This window comes from Aphelocoma coerulescens, chromosome 18, assembly GCF_041296385.1.
Source record: "Aphelocoma coerulescens isolate FSJ_1873_10779 chromosome 18, UR_Acoe_1.0, whole genome shotgun sequence".
NCBI lineage: Eukaryota > Metazoa > Chordata > Aves > Passeriformes > Corvidae > Aphelocoma > Aphelocoma coerulescens.
In genome coordinates, this window is record NC_091031.1 from 1,458,414 (window position 1) to 1,476,743 (window position 18,330).

Sequence of the window (18,330 nt, forward strand, 5' to 3'; positions counted from 1 at the left end):
GGCTCCAGGCTCGGTGCTGCACTGCTGCAGCCTGGGCTGGGCAGAGCCTCTCATTTAACCCCAGAGGAATAATTTAATTAAAGGAGATGCAGATCTCATCCGCTGGGAGTTCTCCCTGCAGGCTCCAGGCCTGGATCCTGCCCAAGGCACTGGAGGGAGCTGGGAGAGGAGGAGGAGCATGGAGGGAGGAAGGCTGGGCACTGCTGGGCTCCAGCGCTGGCCAGGTCTCTCCCTCACCTGCCCTAAGGAAGGAGCTGTTCAGCCCTCGGGATTCCCATCCCAAATCCCACTTCCCACTGAAGTTTTATGGTTTCAGTCAGAAAACAGCACAGCCAGGAGGAAGGAGGGAGCAGGGAAGTGGGTGTAGCTTAGAAAAATCAGCTTTTGTGCCCGCACTCCTTTTGTTATCCCGGGAAAGTATCTCCCTTGGAATCTTGCTTTGCTGTAGACTGGCTTTGGTTGTGGGAATGCTGGGAACTGGGAGCTGAGAGCTGGGAGGTGTCAGGAAAGGGGAGAAGCAGGGATGGGGATGGAGGGATGGACGGTGCACCCAACTTTCCTCCTCCTCAATCCAAGGGAAGCTGGTGGGAATGAAGTCTCTGGACATGGCAAGACCCCTCAAACCTCACAGGAAACCCCCAGGCTCCAGCAGGGAGAGCCCATTAAAAGGGAATGGGCCAATCAATAAATCAAGGCAGCTGAAAAATTAAACCTGAGGCTTGGGAGAGGTGTTTTGCCTCTTTCCAGGTTTTCTTTTTCCCCTCCTCAATTAAAGCAAACAAAACTCCCAGTGCAGGCGGGTGCTGAGCTCCGGGTGCCGGGGAAATGAGCTCCGTAAATTACAGCTGGGATATGTGGAAGTGCTGAAAAGGGATCAGCTGTTCCCCAGCCCAGCAGGGGAGAGGGCTGGGAGCGCCCAGTTCTTCAGGAAGGTGGGATTTTCTCCCAAAATCCATCTCCGGGTGGATCTGACATGGATGTCAATGAGGAGAAGCAGCTGCTTGTGAAGGTTGTGTCGAAGGGATTGGGATTTATCCCAAAGATCTGCAGTTTGCTGTCGGGTTTGGGTCACATTGGCTGCATCCCTGTCCTGAGCAAACCTCTTTGGCCCTGGGGCGTTTGGGGGCTCTTTAACGGGACCTGAAACTCGCTGGAATTTTGGGATCAAACCTTGGGATGCTGCTGGAGGGGTGGGAACACTGCCCTGCTTGGGGACAGGGCTTTGTGGTGGCCTCAGCAGTGTTGGGTTCATGGTTGGACTGGAGGAACTCCGAGGTCTTTTCCAACCGGAATCATTCCGGGACTGTGTGGGGAAATCGCTGCCTTTCTCTTTTCCCCTCCTTGCTGTGCCCCAGGGCACGTTGGAAAGGCCGGGATGATGGGAGTGATCCCAGGATGATGGGAGCGATCCCAGGATGATGGGAGTGATCCCAGGATGATGGGAGCCAGGGTGATGGGAGCGATCCCAGGATGATGGGAGTGATCCCAGGATGATGGGAGCCAGGGTGATGGGAGCAGGCGTTAAGGGCTCTGCACAGCCTGTGCCTTAAACTGAACAGCGGAATCCCTGGAATAACCGGGAAATCCTTGGAAATGCCACAAGGCCAGTGTGTGCCCGTGGCTGAGCGTGTCCTCCGGCTGTGGCACTGCAGGAACGGCTGCTCTGTCCCGTAAAAGCCCCGAGGTCTGAGCCCTTTTCCAGGTCTCATTCCTGTGAGCCCTTCCCAAGCTTTTCCCCCCGGGACGGCAGCGCCCGGGAGGCGGCGCAGGGAGGAACAAGGAGCTTTTCACTCGGGGGCTTTTTTTCCTGACCTACATTTTTATATTCCTGCGTCCAGTTTAGGTTTCAACCCGTTGGCGTTTCTCAGACAGCAACAGCTCCAAAAAATTCCCGATAAATTCTAGGAAACGCTGGGCTGGGAGAACATTCCTCCGTGCCCTCCATGGGGTCACTGCATGGCTTCCCCTCCCGCTGGGAACGGCCCTGTGGGACTTTTGGGGGTCACCAAACCCTCCCTGTGACCCTTCCCCATCCCAGGGATGAATTCTGATCCCGGGAATCCCACGATGTCTGATCCCAGGGGATTTTGGGATGAGCCGTGGGGGATCACCCGCGGTGTCCCCACGCCCTGCCAGCCCAAACACGGCCCCGCATGGATGAATTTCGCTCCCAGAGGGATCAGTGCGAGTGGGTGTGGAACAAAACCTCCTTTTTTTCCCTGCAATCCATGAAAATTATTTTTTGAGAACTTGCTGTAACCCACTTTGGACAACTGTGAACGGAAACAAAGCCCTTTTTCTTGTGCTTTTCCCTTGACTCCGTGCAGGGTGAGAGGTGGGGAATCCACGCCCGTGGTCCCTGGGGGCTTTAGGCTGAGGTCAGGAGGGAATGAGGAGAGCTTGGAATGGGGACCCAGGTGGGATGAAGGCTTTTCCCCAGTTCCTTTCCGATGAGGGGGGGTTTGGGCTGTGTGTTTGAGGGTTGTTTTATTCCTTCGGCCGCGTGTCCTTGGGTTGGACACTGCAAGACTGGGTTGTTTTATCCAGGTTTTATCCATGTTATATCCATGTTTTATCCATGTTTTATGTGTTTTATCTGGGTTTTATCCATGTTTTATCCATATTTTACCTGTGTTTTATCTGTGTTTTATCCATTTTTTACCCATGCTTTATCTGTGTTTTATCCATATTTTATCCGTGTTTTATCCATGTTTTATCCATATTTTATCTGTGTTTTATCCCTATTTTATCTGTTTTATCCATGTTTTATCCATGTTTTACCCATGTTTTATCCATGTTTTACCCGTGTTTTACCCATGTTTTATCTGTTTCATGCATGTTTTATCCATATTTTATCTGTGTTTTATCCATGTGTTATCCGTATTTTATCTGTGTTTTATCCATATTTTATCCATTTTTACCCATGTTTTATCCACATTTTATCCATGTTTTATCCATGTTTTATCTGTGTTTTACCTGTTTCATGCATGTTTCATCCATATTTTCTTTGTTTTAGCCATATTTTAGCCGTGTTTTCTCCATATTTTATCTGTCTTTTATCCTTGTTTTATGCAGATTTTATCCGTGTTTTATCCCAGTTTGCTGTTCCACTCAAAGGGGAGTTATTTAAAAGGAATCATTTTAAATCCCCCACATTTTGGGCCTCACAGCGAGGCTGGGGCCCAAACCCTGCCCTGCCCGATGCCCCTGAAGGATTTTTGGTGTCACTCTCCAGCTTCAGGCACCCAAAAGGGACAAAGAGCCCCAAACCCACTCCCGTCCAAACACCAAATTCCGGGTGAGTCGCTGAATTCTCCCACCCTTCCCCATCCCCTAATCCTGACCCCAGCTGAGAGGGGATTTTCCCTCTGGATCAGGCTGAGGTCCGTGGGGGCATTCAGCAGGGTTTTGCTGGGCTGATTTCCCTCTGCTGGGCTGTAGCATTATCTTTTTATAGGGAAGGGCGTGTTCCCGGCTTTCCTGCCGTGTCGGGGTGGGAGAGGTGCTCTGGCACACCTGGCTTTGCTCTGTGTTTTGGGAATTCTCTGGGGATTGGGATGGAGGTGCCCCGGAGGCTCCCCAAGGGTTGCGGTTCTTGCATCCCCCAATCCTGAGCCTCCGCAATTCCTCCCTTCAGGAGCAAACCCCGGAGCGTCCCGGGCCTCCCGGGGAGCGATGGCTCTTGGAAAAGGAGATTCCAGCCCTCGGGAAGCACGGCTGGATCGTGCCAGGGCAGGTTTGGCTGCTCTTGGATGAGTCCCACCAGCGTCTCCGGGACCAACAGTTTCCATTTCTCTGGGAGAGCGATGCTGGTGCTGCTGGGCCTCACCATGACCTGCTGGGATCGGGGACAGGGAATTTCTCCCTTCCCTCAGGGATATCAGATCCTTTGGGATAAGGAGATAAGGAGATAAGGATCGTGGTGGCTTGAAGCTCCATAGGTGGCAGGATCCCATCAGGCTGGGGGAGCATCTCCCTCTGCTCCGCTCGCGCTGCATCCAGCTCTGCCTTGGCACGTTCCACCGGGTTTCATCCCCTCCTTTTCCATGGAAGGAAGGAAGGGAGAGAGGGGAGAAGGGGAGGGCACGGAGAATTAATCAGCTTAGGGTCAGCACAGGAAGAAACACCGCTTAAATTGGTAATCCCTGGGCTGGAAATCAGCTCAGGAATAAAAGTGCAGCCGGATGGGTTTTCCTGCTTCCCCCCCTCCCATCTCCGAGGGCAGCGGGTGGAGACAGGGCAGGACTCCAGGGTGGCTTTTGCACCCTTGTGTGGTGTCACCCCCTGAGCCAAAGCTTTCCAGAGAGCACCTTTTTGACCCAGATGTGAGGATTTGGGACATCCCCAGGCCGTGGGGAGTGGAGCTGATCCCTGGGATGGGATCCTGTGGGATGCACGGCCAAACCCATCCTCTCTTTGGGACAACCATGGAGGGTTTGCAGCGCTTTTCCCATCCTGTGAGCAGTTTATTCTGCACTGGGATGGGAGAGAGTGTGGGAATGAGGAGGGTGCCCCCTGTAATCCCTTTTATCCCGGGGATCCAATCCCTGCTCACCTCTGTGGATGCAGGAGGCGCCTCAGAGCACCCCTGCTCTACCTCCAGGCAGCGGATGGAGATCTCCCTGTTGGTGAGGAGAGGGAAGAGCCCTCCAGCTCCTTTGGAAGATCCAGGGATCACACGGATCACATGGATCACCAGGAGCTCCTGGCAGAACCCGAGGGGAGCTGCTCAGCTCCTGCCTGCCCACAGCGAGGGGCTCCGGACTTCCAGCAGGAAAAGCAGAAATGCTGGGAAACAAGCAGAGCTCCTGCTCGGGGACTGTCTGTGCACGGCTCAGGCCCATCCCTCAGCCTGGCAGGGCTTTGTCACCGTGGGGACACTTCTGATAAATGACCCAGAACTGTCAGCGGGTGCCAGAGCCTTCCCAAAACCTGGGGCAGCGTGGGCTGGCCCAGCCTGATGCCACCCCGTGCTGATCACCCTGCTGCAAAAATGAAGGAGAATGGGACTTTCCTCATTCCTCGCCCAGCCCCAGGTGACACAGGGCGTTCAAGAACCAGGGTGGCCTTTTCCTGCGGGGAGGGAGGGGGAAAATTGCTCGAAAGAGCGGGAGGCAGAACAGGTTGGAGTGTGTGAACGAGAAAGTCCTCAGGGTGCGGCTGGGGGGGGGGTGAGAAGTTCTATTTTTAGGCTTCCACCTGTGCTCGGGTTTGGGGGGTTGGTCAGAGCTGGAATTTGAGGAGGAAGCTGCAGACGGAGGTGGGAGCGATGCTTTGGGAGCAGCGGATGCCGCGCTAGGAGTGCGTCCCTCTGGGAATGAGCCACTGCCAGGACCCACCTGTGGCCCCTGCATCCCTGGATCGCCCCTGGGCCATCCCTGGGGATGCAGCCAGGGTGTGTTGGCCCTCACAGCCACCCCCTTCCAGATCTCTGGGTGCTGCTGTGGTGTCCGGGGGCCCTTCCTGCAGGTCCTGCTGCACCTCAACCCTGTGAGGTTTTCCCGGTGTCAATCTCAGGGCGAGCTCTCCACCACCCCGGGCTATGCTGGGGTTACAGAGCCAGGGTTTGGGGGAGTCTCATCCCGTCTGACCCCCAGAGCCCAGCACTGACATCCCCAGTGCCCCGGGGGGCTCGGGCCGGGTGTTTGGTGGCAGGGCCGGGGTGTCGGTGAGTCAGAGCCGGCTGTGCCGGGGCGCTCGGTGACTCACGGAGCTGCCAGCGCCTGTCTGGGCCACGGTTATTCATTAACACCTTCCCAGGAAGGGCGGCCTGGGAACAAACCACTCCTCTGGCCCGGGAGCTGCGGTGACACCCCGCCGAGGCTGGCTGGGGTTTTGGCAGGCTTTGGGATAATCACTCGGGACTGGGGCTCTGGGAGCTCGGCTGGGCTGGGGCTGAAGTGAGAAGGCTCAGGGCAGCTGTGGCTGTGGCAGGAGGCTGCCCCGAGCCAGGGTGATCCTTCCTGGCCAGTTTAGATCCTCCTGGGGCGAGGCAGCTGCTCCAAGCCCGGCACAGCACTGAGGTCTCACAGGAACCCCCGGCCCTGCCCAGAGAAGCTGTGGCTGCCCCATCTCTGGAAATGTCCAAGGCCAGGGCACGAGGTGCTGAGGCAGCTGTGCTGGGACCGGTTCCTGCATCGGGCTGTGGCTCTCGGGCTGCATTTTTGAAAATCCAGCCCTTTGGATGGGAAGAATTCCGACAGTAAAAGCGGAATTGGGGCATGTCTGAGCAGGGCCAGGGGTCTGAGGGAGGGACACCCGGGAGAGGGAGCAGCAGGGAGGTGGAAGCTGCCAGAATCCCGTCCCTGCCCCTTGGATCCTTTCCTGTTTGGCTTTGCTGCCCACACAGTTCGTGCTCTCGCTGTCTGTGGATGCTCCCACCCTCCGCAGCCAAAATTCCCGTTTTCTTCCCCTGCTTTGCTCTGCTCCTGGAGAACGCGGGTTTGGGGAGGGCAGGAGGCAGATCCCCACCTCAAAATGTGCAGGTCATCCTCGTTCCTGCTGCAGGCTCAGCTCCTCCTCCTCTGTTGGCTCGGGATGGATCCTCTCCTCTTCCCGGGATGCTGCTGAGCCCTTGTTCCATCCCTGCTCTCCCGGGATGTTGTGGGGGCTCGTGGAGAGGACGAAAACACCGGGGCTGCTGTCCAGCAGACGCTGGTGGCTCGCAGTGTGTGGCCCGGCTGTGCTGCTCCGGGCTGGAGTGGGCCGGGGCACAGGGAAGCAGATGATCCCTCATGGGGAGTGTGGGAGGCAACGGGAAAAAAATCAACTGCACCTGAAATCTGGCTGGCTGTGAGGGTTCAGTGCTGGGGGGCTGCAGTGGGGGGGGGGGGGAGGAGTGGGGTTTTTTAGGATTTTTTGCGGTCTGGGTGGTGTCCTTGGGGGTGTTTCTGGGAGAAAGCAAAGGGCTCTGTCCTGCGGGTTAAACTGGGGCACCCCCGTGGCACCGAACGGGATTCACCCATTCAGGACGTGCTGCTGGCCCCAGCACGGGCAGGGGACATCCCGCAGCAGTCCCCGGGGCTGCCCGCAGCGCTCCTGCCCCCGGTGCCTCCATCCCCGCGGAGCTCCGGCCTCATCCCGAGCCGCGCAAAGGCTCCTCGGGGCTGGGGGCAGCAGGAAGCGCCTTTGATCCGCGGGTGTCACCCCGCGTTCAAACCCGCGCCGCGGCACTGCCCGGCCCGAGATAACAGATAAGAGATAACAGATCAGAGCCCGCGCCCGGGGCCGCGCTATCGCCCGCGCGCGCCTCTGATCGCTCCCGGCCGCGGCGCCTTCAAACGCGGCGCTGAGCGGACCCGCCCTGGGCAAACCGGGGGTGGCTGCACCCAGCGCTCCCTCGCAGGGCTGGGGACGCTCGCAGCTTCACCCCGAGGGTTTTGGGGGACCTCCGTGGCCCCCTGAGGGGATGTGAACTGCCAGCGGTGGGGTTGGACCCCCGGGGTGTTCTCATCTGGGTGCCTCTGGGATGTCACCACCATCCCTGCCTGTCCCGGATCTCGCTGTGCGCAGGTCCCCAGAGCCTGGGAATTTGGGGTCGGTGCCCTGCAAACCCCAGTGACGCTCATGAGGTGCCTCTGGACCTTCTTAGGGGGCGCTGGGTGCTTCTGGAGTGTCACCAGCAATGTTTGAGCTCCCTGCCTGTCCCGGATCCCGCTGTGCAGTGATGCCCAGAACCTGGGAGTTTGGGATTAGAGCCTTGCAAACCCCAGTGATGCTTGTGAGGTGCCTCTGGACTGTCACCACCGATGTTGGAGCTCCTGCTCATCCCAGATCCTTCTGTGCCATGGTCCCCAGAGCCTGGGAATTTGGGGTCGGTGTCCTGCAGAGCTCTGTGATGCCCGAGAGGCAGGAGATGCTGCTGCTGCACCCCAGCTGCAAATCCTCTGCCTGCAGCGAGTGCAGCATCTCCCAGTGTGCAGAGCGCTGTCCCTGCCTCTTGGGAAAGTGTTAAAAAATGAAACCCTTTAAGAGCTTCCAGATGTTCTGTTTGTGTCCTGCTGTTACCCAGCCCCATCCTCCAGAGCTGAAGGGGATCCTCAGCAGTGGGGTGAGCTCTGGTGGCAAAGGTGCTTTCAGGGGAGGCCTCGGGGCTGCTGCTCCATCTCCTCTTTCCCACATCACTCCAAACATCGGGTTTGGTGCCGAGGAAGAATCACTCACCCTCTGCTCCACCCCAGCCCGGCCCTTCCATTCACGCCGTGTCTTTCCTTCGCAGGGTCTGTGCTGAAGGCTCGGGGTGAGGGACAGAGGGGACAGCCAGGACAGCCAGGAGCAGCTCCCGAGGACGGACACTGCAGCTGGACACGGGGACAGCGGGGACCAGCAGCTCGGCCTGGGCAGCGATGGAACATCAGGGCTGTGAGAGGCTCTCCCCTCAGCGCCCACCACCAAAACCAGCTCCGTGCCCGCTCCTCCGGGACACTGCCGGGGCTCCACAGCCCCTCCCAGGGGAATCCTCCAGGAGCTGAGCTCCTCCCGCGTGGAACTGGAAGGACTTCATGAGCTGCTCTCAGCTGGGCTTTGGGAATTACCCTTTTGGATCCTGGCGATGGATGGATGCTGAGGAGCTCTTGGCTCAAACAGGAGCTCAGTGCTTTTCTCCGGGAAGGACCAAGCGCTTGTCCCGTTTCCAGTGGATTTTTTTGGTCTTTTTTTTTACCCCTCCGCTCTTTTTTTGCTGCTTTTGGGGGTTTGGGTGTTTCCTGAGGACGCTGGAGCTGCGGTGGATCCCGTGGTGGGAGCTGGAGCCTTTGGAAGAGCAGGAGCTGAGCTGGTGATGCTGGGGTTTCAAACTGTCTGCCAGAGGCTCATCGTGTGCTGGGAGGGTCCTTCTGCCACACCTGGAACATCCCACATGGATCCCAGCCCAGGTGGGACCGGGAAGCAGGAGCAGGAATGGGGGGAAGCCAAACCCCAGCCAGGGGAATGTCACAACGGGGGGAGTGTCACTCTCAGAGATAATTAAATTGCATTTAATAAACCCCACTGGCTCCGTGAGTGCTGGATGTTGTTTTCCCTTTGCCTTGGCTCAGCCACACTTCCAGGGGATTTTGGGGATGTCTTGGATTGTCCAGGAAACCTTGAGGAACTTCTGTCCTAACAAAGTCAGCCCAGGAGTTTATCACCTTTATTTTGCAGGAATGTTCTCCCCTGTCCTTTCCCCTTTCCAGCCTTTAATCACCACTGCCATCCCTGCCATCCCTCCCGCTCCAAAAGCTGCTGAAATGCAAATTATTCCCCCTTAAATCCCGTTGTTAATTGTCCCTGGACTCTGTTCCCTCCTACCCTGTGAGCACCGGGAGGTGCCGTGTGGAAATAGAACATAAAAGGGGTATTTATGTAGTGGAAATATCCTTCTGGGATCATTATTTTTTTAAGATTTAGAACATTATTTAACCAAAAAAGGTGTCCTGACACATAAAAAAGCACAGCAGCCTCATGAGCATGGATTCAGTGGAATTATTTGGGAGCAGCCAGGGTGACAGGAAGTTTCTCCCAGAATCATTGAGGTTGGAAAAGATCTCCATGACCGAGTCCAAGCTGGGATTGATCCCTGCCTTGTCCATTAGAACAGAGCACCGAGCCCCTGCTCCCATCCTTTCCCAGCAGAATTCCCTGCCCGGGAGCTGCAGGGTCAATCCTGGAATCCTGCGTGGCTCCATCGATTGGCACCGGGGCTGCTCTCAGCTGCAGGCCCCGCTCCAGGGACAGATCCAGGGATCGACTGGGGGATGCCAGTGCTCGGATATGGCATTTCTGGAGTTCCTAAGGGATATTTCCCTCAAAGGCCGCTTGCCTTTGGCGTCCCCCAGCCCCGGCCTGCTCCGAGCAAACACGGCCGGGGAAGGGTGGGACTGGGCCTGTATTTACCTGGTGAGCAGCAGGAAAAGCAGCCTGTCCTTCCTCCCGGGAAACACGGGCTGGGAGCACGGATAAATCCGGGGGATTTATGAGTTTGCTTTCCCAAATGCAAACATTATTAACCCTCGCTGCTCAGGCCCGGCGCTGCCTGGGGCCCTTTGTGCGCCTCGGGAGGCTCCGTGCTCGGCCAGGGCTGCTCCGGGAGTTTCTGCAGAGCCACTTCTGTGTCCCTTTTGCTCTGGATTGATCCCACCCGGGCTGAGCAGGCGGATCTGCCGTGCTCCAGCATCTCCCAGCTCCCCTCCGGCGTGTCCTGCTCCTCCCGGTGCCCTCGGGACAGTTCCCGGCTGCTGTTTGGGTTTGTGGGGCCAGCCTGGAGCAGCTGAGAGCTCCTGGGGCTCGTTTGCTCCAGGAAGGGTGACACGGGATCCTGCTGGAGAGAATCCTGGAATGGCTGGGTTGGAAGGGACCTTAAATCCCATCCAGTTCCACAGGGACACCTTCCACTGTCCCAGGTTACTCCAGCCTGGCTTGGGCACTGCCAGGGATCCCTGTGCCAGGGCCTGCCCGCCCTCACAGGGAGGAATTCCTTCCCAATATCCCATCTAAATCTTCCCTCCTTCACCCTAAAGCCACTTCCCGGTAATTCCCTGTGGGGCAATCCCTGAGCCAGCTCCTGGGAATGACATCCATGACCACCCCAGGCATGGATGGAAGTGCAGGAGCTGTTGGGAGCAGGGCTGTGGGGGATGGCCTGGAGGAGCCCCGGTTATTTTCCCTGGGATTGTTGGTGTGAGGATCCCGTTCCGTAGGAGGCTCAGCGGGCAGAGGGCCCTTCCTTGCTGGGGGAAAAGGGGGAGCAGAGTCCAGCTGGGATGGGGACAGGGAGGGATTAATTTTTGCTTGTTTCAGGTTGATTAAAGACAAAGTTAAAATCCAGGAGCCATCGCAGGGAGGAGGAAAAGGAGGAAGAGGAGAAAGAGGAGAGAGCAGCTGAGGGGGGAGCACAGACCAACCCCAGCCACCCCCCCACTCCCAGTTTTCCATCCCCATCCCATTTCTGCCCTGTTCCATCTGTCCCTCCCCAGCTGGGCTGTATTTCCAGGCAGTCAGGGATGCTCATCTGGATGTTATTTTCCCTCTGGGAATGGTAAAACGCATCTGCTGGAGCTGCTGCCAGCTTGGGAGGGATTTCCAGCCCCTGCTTGGGTCCTGGAGCTGCTGGGGTGTGGATTTGGAGGTGCTGTGTCTCATCCCGTTTGTTGTGACAGCTTAGCGGGGTCGGGATTGCTGTGGGTGTGTGAGGGATGCATCCCCCGGGATGCTGCAGGGCCACACCCACAGGGACACTTGGAAGCTTCCAGAAAACACCCTCAGGGCTGGGGCAGGGCTGGTTGGGCTTCTCTGCACCACGGAATGGTTTAGATTGGAAAAACCCTTTGGGATCACGGGGTTCACCCAGCCCTGCCAAGGCCAGCCCAACCCCCGGGGTTGTGCCTTCAGCTGGAGCCTCCAGAGCTCTTGGAGGGGGTTCCCAGCCCCTTTTCCATCACCCAGCCTCTCCCAAAGCGTCTGGTTTTAATTGTTAAAGCCACAGGGGTGTCACAGCGAGGTTTGGGATCACAGGGATCTCCCCCTGCCAGCTGCACTTCGGCCTGGCACAGCTTTGTCTCCGGCTTCATTCTGCTTTAATGCTGAGCCCCTGGGGGCAATTCCCGATCCCAGATCCCTTGGGAGCGCCCCAAACCCGTCCAGGTGTCCCTGATTCTGGAGTCAGCTAAAAGCTCAGCCCCGCAGGGGGGTGGGGCTCTGTGGGGAGGGGGCAGCTGGGTCCTGGGGTAGGGAGGGGAGGCTGGACCTCTGCTCCTGGATTTTCCACGTTGGATTTGGCTGTGGGAGGGGGGTTCTGGGCCCGTGTGATGTTGCCACGGGATTTCATGTACGGAGAGGGTGCAACCCAGCAATGGAATCGCTGATTGTTGGTTTTTGTGCTTTGCACAACACAGCTGAGCAAAGCCCAGCCCGCTGCCTGTTCATGGAGGGGCTGAGCCTTTGTCTTTGCCTGGAAAAATCCTTTCCAGGCATCCCAAGATTTGCTCAGTAGGGCCAAGCTTAGAAAACAGGATGGGAAAGGGGTAGATTTCCCTCCATCAGCCATTCCCCAGCTATTCCTACAACTCATTCCACCTCTTGCTTGTCCCTCCTCTCTCCCACCTTGTGCACGGAGACTCCTTTGGGGAATTCTGATGGACTCCAAGGAATTCCCTGGCTCCTTCTCCAGGCTGGGTGTGTTTTGGGTTGCCAAAGCCCCGCTCCAAGGGAGGGCTGGGCAGCCTCGACCCCAATCCCCCAGGAATGGGAATTAACCCCAAAGCTGCTCCAAGCTAAGCTTGGGTGCTCTCTAGGAGAGGAAATTCTCCTGCTGGGAGAGGGCTCTGCTCCCTTCCAACGGGGATTTCTTGGAGCACAGAGCCGTGCTCAGGATGAGTTGCCCCCAGTCCCACCTCTGGGAGGACTGGTCCTGCTCCCCGCTGCTCCTGCTGATGTTTTCCGGGTGCGTGGAATGGCAAAACCTTCCCAGAGCGTGGCCTGATGTCCTCCCCCTCTTCAAATTAAGTGCCAGCCCTGCCTCAGCCTAATTAAAACCAGCAAAGAGGACTGGGCCAAGCTGTAAAATTCTAGGACAGTTTTATGTGGAGCAATTAAAAGGAAGGTAAAAAAAAATTGTTAAGAAATTAAACACTAATTACTTTTTTTTTTTTTTTTTCTTGGCCAGCTGAGCTGTTTTGGCAGCGGGGCTGTGAGGGGGATGCAAAACCTGGGATGGTCGGTTCCCTGCTGCCATAAATCTGCTGGATCAAATGTGCCCGTGCTTTTGAGGCCTGTAACTCATCTGCTGCCAATTAACCTAAATCACATTTTTTTAATTAAAATTTGAGGCCTGGTGCGGAGGGGGAGGCAGAGGCAGGGCCTGGGCGTCGCAGCGAGGTGGAAATATCTGTTTTAAAAGGTGTGATCCCATTTTAGTGCTTTCCATATAAAATGGGATGTAAATGCCCTGGCTCTGGGGAGCTGTAGGAGCCCGGCTGAGCAAGGATCCCTGGCCTGGGGGGTTACCAGGGAATCCCACCTGGGAAGCTTCAAGGAGCCATAGGAACTCCCTGACTGCAGGAAAATCCTTCGGGATGAATTTTTTGCCCCAATTCCCTTCCAGGGATGGACATTCTGGGCCGGGGCTGCCCGAGGTGTGAGGGCTCCTTTGTGCTCCAGGGAAGTGGGAAGGATCCCGGGGTTTGGCGATGGGAATGGGTGGCTTGCATAATACCTGGAATAATTGGATGGGGAAGGAAGCCGCCGCTTCCTCTCTCTGTGTCTGGTCTTGCTCCCGAGCGTTTTCTCTCGTGCTTGGAAAGGGAAAACAGCGTTGGGAAAGAGGGGAGGAAGGGCAGGGCTGGGAGCACACGGCTCCTTTCCTACCCGCGGCCACCCTGCCTTAAAAACCACGAAAAGGGGGATAAAACCTTAGAGGGTGAGGAGCTGCTCCTGGCCCCGAGGAGGAAATATTCCCTGTCTCCCTTTCACTCCTCCTAGAGCTGGGTCCCTGCAGGATCCAGGTTATTTTGGGAATGGGTGGCCCGTAAATTCCGGGAGGTGTAGCACAGGGGCTTCAAAAATCCTCCTGGATAATTCCATGCTGGAAAAGGAGCTTCATCTCCCTGCCCGCAGGCTCTGCAGGAGCTTCCCGCGATGGGGAGAGGACACTCGTGGTCTTTCCACCTCTCCCCACAGCAGGATGTGCTTCCAAGACCTCTGGAGACTCTGTGGTCTCATCCTGTAATTCCAATTATTCCCCTATCCGCCCCCAAAAATCGCTCGGGGCTCCCTGTTCTGCCAACAAGCCCCTGCAGGTTTTCCTGTTAGGAAAGCCAGGCTTTATTAATATCCATAATGTTAATTGCTGTAATTGGGAGCTGGCTGCCCGCTGCCGGGGATGTGGGTGTGGAAGCACTGCAGGAATGTTCTCCCGGCGAGGGGAGGAAGCTCCTGCGCTTGTCGCGGCGATGGGGTTGTGGGTTTGGGCTCAGGTGCTGAAAGAACAATGAGGAACCCAAATGGGTCTCCTTGGTTTAGGCTAAAATTCCAACCGGGCGGGGATTTAAATGTTAATTAGTGCCTGCTAATTAAGCAGTGCCCCAGGCAAAGCTGGTGATTTACATGGATTTAACCCTCCTTCAGTGGTCACCCTGCACCCCAAAGTGGCCCCAGTGACGTCCAGGGGCCCCAGTGTGCCCCCCCAGCCTGGCAATGCCAGCCTTGGAGGGTGAACGGTGCCACCAGTGCTGGGCCCAGCCGGGGGTTTCTGGCTCCAGGGGAGGATTATTCCAAGGGGAGAATGAAGCATTTCCTGATTTCTCTCCTTTTCGGCTCTTTTCCTCGCGCAGCCAGTGGAATTCCTTTCGGGAGAGGGCGGGGGGCAGTAAATCTGATTTAATCGCGGTGACACAACCGCACGGCCTCGGGGCCCGGGGGGTTAATCTGCTCCGGGGGGAGCCGCTGGCACGAGCGGGGGCTGCGCATGACGGGCTCAGGGCAGTGCCACGCACGGGCATTCCCGGCCTCTGGAATGACCTGGGCGTCCCGGCATGGGACAGGGAAAAGGAGGGGGGTGGTGGTCCTCAGCTCCGCACTGCACGGAGTTTTTTGGGAGTTTTCCTGCTGGGGTCCAGGCACAGGGAGGGTTTGCTTGGAATGCCCATCCCTGGAAGAGTTCAAGGCTGGATGGGCTTGGAGCAGCCTGGGATAGTGGGAGGTGTCCCTGCCCGTGGAACCAGCTGAGCTTTAGGATCATCCCACCCGAACCATTCCATGACCTCGCGTCTCTTGTACGGATCCCGATGGAGAAACCTTTCTTCCTCCTCTCCTGAGGAACCTCCACCTCCTGCACCCCAGTTCTGCTTTTCCCTGAACGTTTCCCTCTGTGCTTTCCATGTGCTGCTGTGACTTTGTCACCTTTGGGGACAGCCTGGAGTGGAAAACTGGGTGGGATTTTTGGGCATCCCCGGAGATTTCCTGAGAGGTTTCCCTGGCATGGCTGGAGGAGCCCTGGGGATGTGCAAATCCAACCAGGAGCTCCAAACCACAAGGTTTTAAAGAAAAAAACCAACCCAAATAACCCAAGAATCCATTTTGAGGTTCTTTTTGTTTAACTTCTGGGGTTTGAGCTAAGACTGGAGCTGCTGTTTGCTGCGAGGTCTGGGAGGTTTCTGCACGAGGAAAAATCAAACACTCCGGGATTTGTGGGAATTCTGCTGCAGAAGTGGGAGCAGTGAAGGGGATGGGCAGCACTGCTGGGAAGGGGTTTTGGGGAAGAACAGTGAGGGAGCAGCTCAGGTGGGATGGGACTGGCCACGCTGGGAGAGGGGGATTTTTTTGGTGTCCATCTCATGGATTTAGGGGTGTTGTGGGTCAGAGCCTTCCCGAGGCCTTCAGGTCTTGTGTGTGTTGTCCTCTGGGAAAAATCTCTTGGAGTGAGGCAATGCTGGTGGCCCTCATGGAAGAATGGATTCCTCTCAGCTTCCTAACTCGGAGAAGTTTGTGAGAAATAAGGAAGAGCCCCTTTGGAAAATCCACCTGCCAGGTTCCTGGTGATTTGTGTCCACACCAGGATCCGAGTGGGAGCTGGAAACACCTCAGCCCTGCTGAGGGGCAGCCAGGCTTTGTCCCTGCTCTCCTTGCGATGATATTGGGGTTTGCCTAATGAAAACCACGGAGCGTTATTGTGGGAATGACAGGGAATTAACGAGATGAAATCTGGGGGAAGGCCTGGCCAGGGCCATCTAATCCAGGCCAGCCTGCTGCCCTCTGAGCTCTCCTGTACAGTTTGAGGTGCCCTGGGGATGTGTTTGCTCCCTGCTCCCCAAAGGAATCTTCCCGTGGCTTAGCAGGGAGCTGTTTGTAGGAACGAGCCGGCTGGATCCATCCCTGTCCTGCTGCTCTCCCCTTCCCACAGCTGTGTTTCCTGCAGTGCTGGATTTACTGCCAGCCCTGGCAGCTTCTCCTCGCTCCGACCTCGCTGCTGGGGGGATGTGCCCAGGGAAGGTGCCCTTGGGTACTGGAAATCGGAGTTTCCTCCTCCCTGCACTGCCGCTTTCTGAGGATTCATTCCGGCAGTTTTTTGGGATGATCTGGAGCGTTGGCCCTTCTGCCCGTGCAGAGGGGCTGCAGGATGCTTCTGGGAAGTTGGGATTTGCATTTTGGGACATCCCACATGGACTCTGTGGTTGTGGACTGTTGCCTACTTCACTCCAGAGGTTCTGGAGCAGGAAACGGGGCTGAAAACTGGGAAGTAGCAGGAGAAAATCCTCCAAAGAGCCTTTTCCTGCTGTTCCTGGTGGAAGCTCCGAGTTGCTCTGTGGTTTTTTAAGGCTCTCACTCTGGGCTTCCTTCTCCTCCCACGGTGATCCCTCTGCCAACAGCTCCATCTCAGCTGCAGGAAGCTTGGCCAGCCAGGACCTGGTGCTGTTGTGCTGCCAGGACCCTGCTCCCTGTGCTTTCCCCTCTGTTTGGAGGGAATGTCCTTCTTTTCAATATCCTGGGATGACTGGAATGCTTTTGGGGAAAACCTGCTGCTTCCTCCTCTCTGAATGTGGGAAAGAGAGCTCCTGAGTGCTGAGGGTGGTGGGAACAGGAGATCAGCCCTTGGTGGGAAGGAGAAAAGCATCCATAAATCCAGAGGCCAAACTGCTGGGGTATCCCTGCATCCCTGGGGCTGGAGCAGGACAAGGAGCTGCAAACGGCTGGGAAGAGGAGGAGGATGGTGGCCGAGGATTTTTGGGGAATGGGAAAAAGGATTCATCCCCATCCTGGAGCAGAGTGGTGGGACATGGAATGGCCACTGCCACCACAGAGAGGTGGGCAGGGTCTGCACGGAGCCCGCAGGGAATTGCCCATGGATAAAGCTGAGGATGGCACGAGCCAGGAGCTCCCGTGCCGGGACAAAGCCCCGTTCCCAGTGCCCCCAGCTCCTGTTTGCCCTGGGGCAAGGTGCTGATGTCTCCCTGGCCGCATCCTGGAGGGTTTTGTGTGGGTTTGGCTCGTGCCAGGATGTCTGGGTGTGGGAAAGGAGCCTCCCTGCGCTCCGCTGCTAATGCCTCGTTAAACAGCGCCTGTTGCTGCACCTTGTCCTGGGGAATGGGGCTGCTCGGAGTGAAAATGAGGATTTCCCCCCCGCCTCTGGAAGAGCCCGTCTCCCTGCCCGTGTGCCAGCGGGTGTCTGGGGGCTGAGGGCTGCCAAACACCCATCAGTGCCCGGGTTGTGAACCGAGGCTGGCGCTGGGAACCCTCGCCTGGGCAGTGACACAGATCCCGGGAGGTTCGCTGTGCGCCGGGAGTCAACATTCCTGTGGTGCAGGAAATCCAATCCTCGGGAGATTCCTGCCGAAAAGGAGCCCTTTGCAAAAGCTGCTGTTGTTGCTGGGGTGGGTGCAGGAGCAAGCACAGCTTCCCTAAAAACTCTCCTACTCCACGTGCTCTAAAATGTATGAAATGGGCATAGAAAACCTAAAATATTTCATTTTTAAAGGTGATTTTGGGGCGCTTTTGATTTGCCATTAAAATCAGCCCTTTGGGGTGTGCTCCATGAAAAAAAAAATCCTCCTGGCAGCTACAGAAATGTCCTTTTTAATTTTTAAACCAAAGCCTAAAGTTGGGGGTTCAGTTCATTCCCATGGCTCCAGAGGATTTCAGGAGAGCTGCTGCTTTTCAACAGCCTCCTATTAATCCTGGGAACTGGCAGTCCTGGAATGAGCATTTGCAGCCTCCCTGCTCCCTCCTCCATCCAAAGGGAACCTGCCCCCTCCAGCCCGGCTCCAAGGACGTGCTTGGGAACATGGGGATGAATCCCCCGGGACTGAGCTGGGAGTGACCCCCGGGGCCTGGGTGGGTAAATCCAAGCTGGGCTCTTCCCCACACTTCCCTCCCTCCAGCTCCCGCCTTTCCTCCTGAGGGCTGATAAGGAGGGATTGGATTTATGGAGGAGATGAAGGTGTTTGGATAAGTTGCAGTCCCAAAGCAATCCTGCTGGACGAGTTGGGGCCTGAAGGGAGCCCCTGGAGCTGGAGGGGCTCGGTTGGCTTGGCTTTGGTTTTATTTCTGGGGCTGTGTCTGTGGGGATCCATCCGGAGACGTGGTGGCCGCTCCGGAGTCCCAAACCCAGGGTACCCCACTGAAGGATGTGCTCCCAGCCCGGGAGCTGAGCTGGCATTTCTGGGGACCCTGGCACACAGAGGGCTCAGGAATGTGCCCTGACTCTTCCTCACCCCATCTCGGAGAGGTGCAGGGCTTTGAGATGCTGTTGGCAGTTTGGGATTATCCTATTCTTCCCCCAAATCCCCCAAGGGCAGCTCCCGGAGGGTGTCTGGGGCTGTCATTCCATACCCAAGTCCTGAGTCAAAGCTGTGGGATGAT

General features: G+C 56.9%; 1 long non-coding RNA gene across 1 annotated transcript in view; it reads left to right on the plus strand.

Annotated features, from left to right (window-relative positions):
• Nucleotides 1-9,007, plus strand: part of LOC138120068 (uncharacterized) — a 39,838-nt gene extending 30,831 nt beyond the window's left edge. Inside the window, exon 3 of the long non-coding RNA XR_011155725.1 lies at nucleotides 8,219-9,007. This is a non-coding gene — a long non-coding RNA (uncharacterized lncRNA). The remainder of the gene's footprint in view (nucleotides 1-8,218) is intronic.
• Nucleotides 9,008-18,330: the final 9,323 nt, after the last annotated feature.